This window comes from Rattus norvegicus, chromosome 10 (assembly GCF_036323735.1).
Source record: "Rattus norvegicus strain BN/NHsdMcwi chromosome 10, GRCr8, whole genome shotgun sequence".
NCBI classification, from domain to species: domain Eukaryota; kingdom Metazoa; phylum Chordata; class Mammalia; order Rodentia; family Muridae; genus Rattus; species Rattus norvegicus.
The window spans coordinates 35148255-35158311 of record NC_086028.1 but is presented as its reverse complement, the minus strand read 5'-3'; the positions used below and the strand labels follow the sequence as shown (position 1 = coordinate 35158311).

Genomic DNA, 10057 nt, shown 5'->3' with positions numbered 1-10057 from the left:
GGGCATAGGTCCCAGACAGGATTGGAACAGGGTTTCTAACTCAATGGGTGGGAAAAGGTGTCTTTTGGATGGCCACCAACACACCGGCCCTGAGGAACCAGGTCGACCCACGCGAGGACGCACGCCAAATCCGCCCGCCCTCCGGCCCGCGCACCCGCCCGTTTGGTGACGGCCGCCTTCTTTCCTCATACCCAATCAGCAACCACTTCCTGCCTCACTCTTGTCCAATCATCACGCTCCACGAAGAATAGCCCTAGGGGGCGTATGGGAAAGAGCTTTGAGCGATGGCCGTATCTACCAATAGATTCTCAGATCTTGCGCAAAGGGACGGGAGTTGACGTTTGTTGTAGCCACTCAGGAACGAGGGGCGGACGCGGGGTTGGGCTTCGTGCGGTGGGGCTCGCTCGCGCGGCGGCGGTAGCCGAGGCCTCTTAGTTCTGCGGCACGTGACGGTCGGGCCGCCTCTGCCGCTGTCTCCACTGCAGCACGGGGCCCGGTGTGCGGGTGGGAGAAGGTGAGGGAGCCGCCAGTGGTCCCCGGGAGGCTCGAGGTGAGACGGGAAGCGTGTGCGGGGACCTCAGGCCTGGGACGAGTCTGGGTGAGCGGCGGCGCGGCGGAGGGGGTCGGGCGTGGCAGGAATCTCGACGGCTGAGGGTCCGGCGGGCATTCGAGTGGCGCAGGCCCGGGCGGACGCTCAGAGCAATGAGGAGAGCGGCAGGGTTAGAGAGACTGGTCTGGGCAGCGCCGCCGGGGTCGGGAGGCGTGGCAGGTGTCCTGGGGTTTCCCTTGACCTCTGAGAAAGCTAACTACTTCCTATGGCTTTGGTTCTAGAGTTTTCTTAGGCCCTGTCCTGGCCCACCCAGAGGTGGACTGAGTAATCCGGTATAGGTGTAGTATTAGAATTAGGCCTAGTAGGTAGCCCAAATAGTAGGGAAAGGTGAAGTAAATCCATAGAGATAAGCGTTACAGTTTCAATATTAGAAAATAATATGTCCAAAGCGAAGTCTGGACCATAGCACCCCGATGAGGGAGTAGAATGTACTAGAACGTGTACCGCTTGAGAAACTTAAGGCTTAACTATTAAAGCACCTGCCTATTCGGTGATGATAGATAGTGATCCAGTGAGGGTATTCACTGGACCTTAAAAGCAGGAAATACAAGCGAAAGTTCAGTTAGTGAGTGTAGGAAACTGAGGCCTAGAAGTTTGAAATGACTGGCCCAAGGTCATACAGGTAGTTCTAATCCAGTTCGGATTGTAACTGAGGACTAGACAGTTTGGGTTTCTTAGTTAAGGTTAAAAGTCCTGGTGCAAGCTCCTAACTGCAGTTTATCGGGGGAAGTGGGATTTGGGAGATTTTCTACTTTATGGCTCAGTCCCCTAGGAGTAGACAGAATGGCTGGTCTTGTATTAAAAGGTAATGGGAATGAGAAATTGGATGTATAGTAAAGGTTCAAGGAGTAGTAATTGCACTGGCTTCTTGTAGTCGGAGTGAATGCTTTGGTCATTACACTGATATACTAATTTTTATGTTAAGTCCTGAGGGCACATTAATGACACCTTGTATATTAACTGCTGGTCATGACATTAGTGATTGCTGGTTGTGTGAAGTTAAACCGAACTGAATATTAAATGCTTGACAGAGATGAGCTACGGTTTCTTTACCCTGAGGAAATGGAAGATTCTGCCTGTTTTTTAAATAATCCTCCCCCTTTTTAAAGGGAGAAATAATTGGGTTATCTGAAAAATCTTAGTATATTTTCTAGTACCATTTGAAAGGACACGAACGGAATCGATTCTCATTTTGTACTTGAGCTGTAATTAAGCTTACAGGCCAGGCAGGGTACACAAGTGAGCCAGGCCCTGAAGAACTGTTTATAGAAGTGAACTATCCACAATAGGAGTTTACTGAGCTGTCTGAAAAATGGGTGTCTCCGCCTTGCTATCTTAACAGTGCAATTAGCTCTGTAATCTTTCAAGGGCCACAAGGCACGTGCATCTTGACAACACACCTTGCATCCATGTCCTGGAGAGGTCACTTGCCCTGCCAGAGAACTTGAAGGGAGTAGAGTGGCAGTTGGTAAGCATAACTGCAGAATACAGTGTCCAGCATAGTAGCTTTGCTTCCTGTCCTTTATAAATGGGAATGAGTCTCCTACTTGCTTTACCTTTGAGGGGGCAGCTACTAAGAAACTGCTTTGGAAAGTATAAGGAAATGGGCAAATAGAATTGGCAGCTCATAAAAAGTCCTAAGAAGTAAAGTGCCAACCAAAGATAGTTGTAGTCTGTATAACTTACTGTAAAACTCATTAGGAACATGCTTATTAAATGCTTTGTTATTGCTACAAGTGCTAGGTAAGAATTTTTAGGCTTATTTATCTAATTTTTGGTGTATGCGTGTTTTGCCTGCATGTATGTATGTGTACCAATGTGTGTGAACCATCATGTTGGTGCTGGGGATCAAACCTGGGTCCTCTGGAAGAGCAGCCAGTGCTTTTAACCAGAGCTATGTCTTCAGCTCTGAAAAATTTCCTTTTTTAAAGAATCTAGAAAATTTTCATATTGTGGTATTAATGTCTTTTTAAAAATCTCGTTAAGATTTATTTAGGTCGGGAGAGATGCTCAGCAGTTGGGAGCACTGGCTGCTCTTCCAGAGGTCCTGAGTTCAATTCCCAGCAACCACATGGTGGCTCACAGTCATCTCTAATGGGATCCAATGCTCTCTTCTGGTGTGTCTGAGGACAGTATACTTATGTGCATGAAATCACATCTTCCCTCTGGCCTTTTTTTAATTTTTTATTTTTTTATCCTTTTTTTTTCTAAAGATTTATTTATGTATGCCTGCAGGTCACAAGAGGCACCAGATCTCATTACAGATGGTTGTGAGCCACCATGTGGTTGCTGGGAATTGAACTCGGCCTCTGGAAGAGCAGTCAGTGCTCTTAACCACTGAGCCATCCCTTCAGACCCCTCTCTGGCCTTTTTTAAAAAGTTGTATATATATATTTTTTAATCTTATAAAAGATATATTTAAAAACATTTTTATGTGTATATAGGTATAATTATATACAATATATTCATGGGTGCCCGTGGAGGCCAGAAAAGGGCATTATATTCCCTGGTGTTGGAATTACAGACTGTCATAAGCTGCCCATCTGGGAACTGAACCACCTCTCCATCCTGGGTATTCACATCTTAAAGTGAATTAATATGAAAAAAGTTAATTAAAAAAATTTAGTAGATGGATGGTGTGGTAGTGGCTCACCTTTGATCTCTGCATGAGGATAGATTTCTCTCTGAGTTCAAGACCAGCCTAGTCTACAGAGTGAGTTCCAGGACATCCAAGACTGTACAGAGAAACCCTGTCTCAAGAAACAGATTATTTCTATGTTTCTGTTAATGAAAAGAGATCCAAGAAGGTGGGTATAACGCTTGCTTAGCAAGTTTGAGACCAAGGGCTTTACTCCCAGCACATGAAAGCAAAAACCCGAAATCTGACCTGTGAGTAAGGTATTACAGATCTCATTGATAGAGCGGATCACAGATCACACTGTTTCCCAGGTGTCTCCCTCCTCCCACTCCCACTCCACCCCACCCCCAAATGCTAAGGATGGAATCTAGAGCCTTGAACTTAGTCTACTACTCAGCTGTATCTCCTGACTGCCAAGGTAATCTTGAATTTCTGGGTTCACTTAATCATCCAAATTCAGGGACTACAGGAGTGTGTAATCATGCATATTTTTTATTATTTAATAGATGAGCATTTACAGCTGTATTTTTCCCTATTAAATGTTATAATTCTCACAAGATGTTTTGTTTTTTGTTTGTGTGTGCTTGTGCTGTGGCATTTAGGCTTCTTTTTGTTCTTTTTTTCGGAGCTGGGGACCGAACCCAGGGCCTTCCTAGGCAAGCGCTCTACCACTGAGCTAAATCCCCAGCCCCAGCATTTAGGCTTCTTGACAAGTACCTTTCCCCTCTATGCCTTCTCTCTGGCCTTTTTTTTTTTTTATTTTTTATTTTTTTATCCTTTTTTTTCTAAAGATTTATTTATGTATGCCTGCAGGTCACAAGAGGCACCAGATCTCATTACAGATGGTTGTGAGCCACCATGTGGTTGCTGGGAATTGAACTCGGCATTGGAAGAGCAGTCAGTGCTCTTAACCACTGAGCCATCCCTTCAGACCCCTCTCTGGCCTTTTTTAAAAAGTTGTATATATATTTTTTTAATCGTGTGTTTCTATGTGTATATACACACATGAGTGCAGAATCCCCGAGAGTGGAGTTATGGGTGATTGTGTAAGCCACTTACTGTGGGTATCAGGTCCTCTGCAAGGGCGGTAAGCACCTTTAATATCTGAGTCATCTCTCTAGCCCATATTTTAAATTTTGACAAGGTGTAAGCAGTAGTAAAATCTGAAGGCAAACATACACAAATAGTGGAAAAATGGTAAGAGGGTCAGGATATTTGCTACCAGGCCTGATGGGTGCCATTGCTGGGTGCTACTTGGTGGAAAGAAGACACTGACTCCTGGAAGTCACCCTCTGACTTCCACATAAGTAATAAATACAACTAGGTGCTTATATTTTCCCCCAAATAAAGTTTAGAGTACTTGCTTTAAAATTCATTAAAAATCAACAAGTAGAAATATTAGCAATATCTAGTAACTGTCACTAAAACAGACTTCCTCATAAGCACTTGAGATACGTTTAACCTAGTCAGCAATTCTACAGTAGAAGTTAGTATTGGTTTAGAGAAGAAATCCAGGCCCAGAGATTAGCAGTTGACCCACATTATTGAGTAGCTAACCAGGAATTGTGATTTGAACATGTGTTTATAAACATATTGGGCAGAATATATAAAATAGTAATAGAAACCCCTAGAATTTATATGGGTTTTTTAGGCCACCTAAAGTATTCCTTGCCACGACCTAAGTTTTTTAAGACCAAAAGTTTTTTTAAGAGACTATGTCAAATGAGATGGTGACGTGTCTACCCTGTTAATTTTTTTTTAAAGATTTATTTATTTTATGTACAGCATTCTGCCTGCACATGTGACTGCAGGCCAGAAGACGGCACCAGATCTCATTACAGATGGTTGTGAGCCACCATGTAATCTAGTTGCTGGGAATTGAACTCAGATCCTCTGGAAGAGCAGTCGGTGCTCTTAACTGCTGAGCCATCTCTCCAGCCCTTACCCTGTTATTAAGACCTGAGTTCAGATTGTCAGCATTCAGTGCTCGGGGCTGGAGACAACTGAGACGCTAGAGCACACTGGCCAGGTAGTGTTTTCTTAGAGACCATGTGTCAAAAAGTAAGGTGGAGGAGGATGAAGGAAGACATAGGTCTGTGTCCTTTGTACACACAAGCCTGAACATAAACTCACATTAGTATGCTGAAATGAACAGGATGAATGCATGGCTTCCATAAAAATCACATTTTAAATATTCCATGCTATTTCACAAATTGCTTTTTATTTTAGAATAACCAAGAATATTAGGTCCTTTTACTATTCTTGTAATTTTCATAAATGAAAGAAGAGTTGAAGTTTCTTTTTGTTTGAGTTTTGAAATAGAATTATACCATGTAGCCCTGGCTGACCTGGAATTCATAGTGTAGAACAAACTGGCCTCAAACATGTGATCATTCTGCCTCTGCCTCTTTGAGTATTGGGTTACGGGTCTGCAAAGCCATGTCCTGCTTGAATTTGTTTTTAAGTTCTTTTAAGATATAAAATCTTTGATGGCTGGGGAGATGCCTAAGAGGTTAACAGTACTGGGTACTCTTCAAGAGGACCTGTCTTTAATTCCTAGTACCAAAATGGTGACTCACAACTCACAATCTGTAAATCTGGAGCTAGAGAATTTGATGCCCTTTTCTAGCCTCTTGGCACTATGCACATACATGGTACCTGGCCACACATGCAGACATCCACTCATAGATATGAAATTTAAAAAATAATGTATCTTAAAAATATATGCGGGCTGGAGAGATGGCTCACTGGTTAAGAGGACTGACTGCTCTTCCAGAGGACCTGAGTTCAAATCCCAGCAACCACATGGTGGCTCACAACCATCTGTAATGAGATCTGATGCCCTCTTCTGGTGTGTCTGAAGATGGCTACAGTGTACTTATATAAATAAAAACTGATAAAAAAATTAAAAAAAATATGCATTGGGCAGTAGTTCTATCATATAGTTCTATAGTTCTATAGACTGGAGGAGGGAGGGACTGGATGTAGATGGGCTGTTATCCAGAAGCGGGAGAAACTAAAACAGTTTTCCTTGACAGGACAGGTTACTGTTCTCCACCACTGAGCCCTCTTGATAATAAGGATTTGAGGTTTCAAAATAGAAAACCTGAAGCTGAACACTGGAAATGCAGCTCAGAGGCAGGGTTCATTTTCAGAAGGCTCTGGTTTTGATCACAGCACTGTGAAATGATAAAACCTCAAGTTCCCATTTTAAGATAACTCGCCCTTCTAAAAGCTGGGTGGATTGCACTGAAATATGAGCGTATTGGGTGGGTGGTTTTGAAGATCCCTTTGGCCTTAAAAACTAGGTCCTTTTGTCTTTGGTAAGTTGGGGAGCATGCTAGAGTCTTAATGCAAATAATGTGTTTTGTTGGCTTTGTACTTGTCTGTTTTATGATTGATTGCAGGTGGATGGTCATTTGATTACTGGAGAGCAAATCTAGGGCTTTCATGTGCTAGACAAAGGTTACACCATTGATACATACCCTAAATTTGCTGTGGGTATGTATATGGGTGTGTGCACTTTCATATGGGTGGCTACATGTGTGTGCATTGAGGCTAGAAGACCTCAAGTAGTTCACCTTGTTTAAGATAAGGGTCTGTCATTGGCCTCATGTTTGCTATTAAGGTTAGTAATTCTCAGAAATAGACATGTGTCTTTCCCAGCTCTTCAAACCCATCTAAATTGAGAAAGACTAAACTTCATTAAGCTTAAATTTATTGTATTGGGGCTAGAGAGGACCTGTGTTCTGTCCCCAGCACCTATATAGTGGATTGTGCAGCAGTTCCAGGGAATCTGACATCATCTTATTTTTCACAGGCTCTGGGGATGCACATTGTACAGAAACATGCATGCAGACATTCATAAAAAATAAAATTAAGGTTTTACTATTGTGTGTATAGGTGTGCATGGTGTGGGTGGATGCAGGAGTTCTTTCTATTATGTGGGTTCCAGGGAATGAACTCAGATTGTCAGTCTTTGCAGTGTCTACCCACCGAGAGCTCTCTTACCAGCCTGTTTTTTTCTTTTCTTTTAGCCAGTTTTGCTATGAATCCCTGGATGACTAGGAACTTGTTAGCCTTGGGCTCATGATTCAGTAATACATTAAAAATAAAAAACCTAAAGTTTTGAAGTAATTATATGCATAACAGAACTGGCAAAAGCTCTCTTCATGATACAGTGGTACATGAATTTAATCTAGCTCCTGGAGATGGGAGGTGGGCTATCATTAAGTCTGAGGCTACCTTGGATTACATAATGAAGATTCTGTCTCAAAAACAAGGTTAGGGATGAAGCTCAGCAATAGAATGCTGACTGACAGCCCTAGCACTTAAAAAGTGGGAAAAGTAATACAGGGTAATCTGTTGTAACCACTGACTACTGAGTTTCCCCTAGTAAGACCCAAACCAAGCCTTTTACATGGGTCTACTCTTTAGAGTATATTCAGACCATACTCACTTTTATGTAATTTATTTTTGGAATTTTTCCCTTTTTGGCCTTGGCTTTTCTTTATTTTTTTAAACAACCAGGGAAGGGGTGACACATGTACATGTCATAGTACTTGTGTGGTGAGAGTGAGGGCAACTAGCAGGAGCCAGTTCTCTCAATCACATAAGTTCTGGGGATCAGACTTGGCCTTGTTGGTAAAAGCATCTTTACTTGCCGAGCTATCTTGCCAGGCCTTGTTTTATTTCTTCTAGAGAGAACCATGTGTGGCCCAGGCTGGCCTTGTTCATTCTGTTATTCCTGATCTTTCTGCTTAGTCTCTGGAGTGCTGTGATCAGAGATGTGTATCGTTGCAAACCATTTCAGTGTATCAAGCTCACTGCTAGGCACCAGATGCATTTTTCTCTTTTGGCCCCATTATAACACAGAATTTGCGTGGTATCCAATTATGTGAGTGCTGGGAAACAGTCTTGGGATTGACCAGCTTCTTTTTCCTTTTTTTTTTTTTTCTTTTTTTTTAAAGAAATTGGATCATAAGTCAGTACTGGTGTCATGTAGTATGTATGCTATTCATCCCTCTGCACTATTGGCTTTATTGTTTGCATTAAAGGCAAAGCCGTGTGACATTCAGGTGAGTGATGGATGTACTTAAGCCATTTTGGGAAGAAATCCTTGCAGTAGGCTCAGATCTTAAGATTTTCATGTTACATGGCTTTAGTTTCTTTTTTTTTTTTTTTTTAAAGATTTATTCATTTATTATATATAAGTACACTGTAGCTGTCTTCAGATACACCAGAAGAGGGCATCGGATCTCTTTACAGATGGTTGTGAGCCACCATGTGGTTGCTGGGAATTGAACTCATGACCTCTGGAAGAGCAGTCGGGTGCTCTTAACCGCTGAGCCATCTCTCCAGCCCGTTTCTTTTTTTTAAAAAAAGATTTATTACATATGAGTACACTGTCGCTGTCTTCAAATACACCAGAAAAGGGCATCAGATTTCATTACAGATGGTTGTGAGCCACCATGTGGTTGCTGGGATTTGAACTCAGGACCTCTAGAAGAATAGTCAGTGTTCTTAACCGCTGAGCCAGCCCTCCAGCCCGTGGCTTTAATTTCTAATTGCTACAGTAATTTGTAATTTTACAAGACAAAGATTTGAGCTGCATAACACACACAAGGGTCTGGTTTTGCTACTCACCAAAATCTTTTCTTTTGGTAAAAAGGAAAAGGAAAAGTGAAAAACAGATTTATCATGGATATACACTGACACAGTTGTCTTTGTATTTGTAACCTGATAGCTGTGCAGCCTTGCATTTGCATCCTAGCTCAAAGGATTAAAAAAAAAAACTTAATGACAAAATCCTGTGTAGGACATGTTAGGGTTAAGACTAGCAGACAGGGCTGAGGATTCAGCTCATTGGTAGATTATGTGACTAGCATGTACAAGCCACACAGTTCAAGCCAAATAGGGAAAAAAACAGTAAATGAAGATCTTCAAGAAATCCAGAAAGTGGGGTTGGGGATTTAGCTCAGTGGTAGAGCGCTTGCCTAGCAAGCGCAAGGCCCTGGGTTCGGTCCCCAGCTCTGGAAAAAAAAAAAAAAAGAAATCCAGAAAGTGATATATCTTATAAGCAGAAAATAAAGTTGTCAGAAGCCAGAAGAAATGGTATATAGGAATGCCAGAATCCTTGCTTTAGAAATAGAAAAGAAATCATAGGAAATGTGTTTCTATATAAAAGTGAGGTAATTTCTGTATTGACTTCCCTTGAGCCTTGCAAATTCAGGTTCCCTGCTGCTTGATTTTTATTTTTATTTTTTTAACTTTATTGCTTAGGTGGGAGGTAGTTCACTGTGTAAAAATGGTTTCTGCCAAGCCTAATATCCTATGTTCATTTCCCAAGTCCCACATGGTGGGAAGAAGTAAAGAGAACAAACTTTAGAAAGTTGAAAGCTGTTCTCTTCTGACTGCCACACACAATAAATAAATGTTCTTTTTTTTTTTTTTTTCGGAGCTGGGGACCGAACCCAGGGCCTTGCCCTTGCTAGGCAAGCGCTCTACCACTGAGCTAAATCCCCAACCCCCAAATAAATGTTAAAAACAAAACCTATTGCTTGCTTGCTTGTCTCTTTTTCCTTCCTTCCTTTGTTCCTGTTTTTGGAGACAGGGTCTCTAAATAACCCTTTATGTCTTGGAACTTTGTAGGTCAAACTGGCCTCCAACTCACAGTCTGCTTCTGCTTCCTGAGTTCTGGAATTAAGAGTATGTGCTGTCACTTTCCTTTGTTTTGTTTTTAAGCTACTTGTTAGAGATTCCTTTCTGACAATTTTTAGAAACTCTGGGAAACAACATAAGTTGTGCTG

The 10057-nt window shown here is 42.0% G+C and overlaps 1 protein-coding gene across 3 annotated transcripts in view; it reads left to right on the top strand.

Moving 5' to 3' along the window:
* Positions 1-357: 357 nt before the first annotated feature.
* The window catches only part of Canx (calnexin), a 33014-nt gene continuing 23314 nt past the window's right edge, over positions 358-10057 (top strand). Inside the window, exon 1 of one of the 3 annotated variants that reach the window (XM_008767680.4) lies at positions 358-514. The gene's annotated coding sequence lies outside the window, so the exon portion shown is untranslated. 3 annotated transcript variants of the gene reach the window in all.